Raw genomic sequence first — 1699 nt, 5'->3', positions numbered from 1 at the left:
TTTAAAACATGGTGACGCGATTTTAACCATTTATTTTGGATATATATATATATATATATATATATATATATATATATATATATATATATATATATATATATATATATATATATATATATATAATGCAAAAAAAAAAAGAAAAATCGAAAAAAAATTGAAGTATTATTTTTGTTATTTAACTTATCCAAAAAATAAAAATAATAAAAAAAACTGATAAAAATTACCATTTTTTCGAAAAATACGTCAAATATTCTAATAAAATATTACAATTTAAATAATCATGTCGATTTTCAGAATTTTATAATATTTTAATATTCTATTAAAATTGATATAAAGATGTCAAAATATTCTAATATTCAGTAGAATGGTTAAATTTGTTAGAATATTATAAAATTTATTAGATTTTTTTGAATATTTATAACTTATTATTATACTAGAATATTCTAACATTTTAAAAATTCGACTTGAATATAAAATACTTCACATATATTTTCAAAAAACCAGTAATTTTATTATTATTATTATTTTCTTTTAGATAATATAAATGATGAAAATAATATTTAAATAAAATTCAATTTTTTTTTTTTTTTTTTTTTGCGTTTTAAAAATATTTTTTTTATCTCCAAAAATGAATGTTTAGACTGTGTCCACATATCTCACAAAATATAATGGTTTCATATAAACCTAATTGTATATATATATATATATATATATATATATATGTGTGTGTGTGTGTGTGTGTGTGTGTGTGTAAGACCCTCTTCTGCAAGATTAAGCGGTTTAGGTCGATAAGCAGCTTCCCCGCCAACTATTCCTCACGCCTCCATCATCTTGTTGTATGTTGGTTGCTTGCATGGTTAAACCCCCTCAACCATTACATTAGCCTGACGCGACATTAGGGTTTGATAAATGGCGTTGTTCTGGCTGCTGATGAAAGTTTCCTGCGTACTTGCTTCCAGTCAGCCTGATCTCATGATGAGGCAAAAGACTTGGTGGTGGAAATTTTTTCTTTTTGGCAGCGGTGTTTCCCCCAAAGCCACTTTCCACTCTTTGGTCCCCATTAAACGCCACCGCCCCTTGATAATGGTCGAGTAACCCTCTTGACTTCCTCTTCACGCCGACTACATTGTTTTTTGTATTTAAGGTCATAATTTCACATGTTTGTTGATATTTTTTAGGATTAGTCGGTAGGTATATTTTGATAAGGTTTCTGAATATTTTTCTTTGTTCTTGAAATTACCGCCACTTCCTTTGTTTGCTTAAAGCTCCGACCATCTTCGTTGATTTTGATTAGTTTTGCATTATGTTTGCAAATAGGCTTCAGTTTAATCGTTTCCTTACTCTTCAAGGATCATGTTCTTTCTTCATGGGTTGAAAGAAAAAGGGGGATATTGCCTCGTATGTTGCTAAAAAGGTAAAATTCAACTCAAAATTACAACTCTATTAGTTGTTATTTGTCTAAATGCTAATCTGGAATCGAAGTATAGGGATTGAACCCTAATTTCATTTCTTCCTATTATGAGCTCTGTCTTTTGAAAATTTTTAAATCTAATGATGTTAGTTCATCTATTCTCTCCACCATTTTGAACACGTTTTATAAGAATAAGTTATCATGATGAAATTGTTGTTGTAAGATGTACAAATCATGTTAACAATCACATTTTCAAAGTATTCATTACTAGGCAGAGCTTAATCATGA

The sequence above is a fragment of the Lactuca sativa genome, chromosome 4 (assembly GCF_002870075.4).
Source record: "Lactuca sativa cultivar Salinas chromosome 4, Lsat_Salinas_v11, whole genome shotgun sequence".
NCBI classification, from domain to species: Eukaryota; Viridiplantae; Streptophyta; class Magnoliopsida; order Asterales; family Asteraceae; genus Lactuca; species Lactuca sativa.
This window is presented reverse-complemented; position numbering follows the sequence as displayed.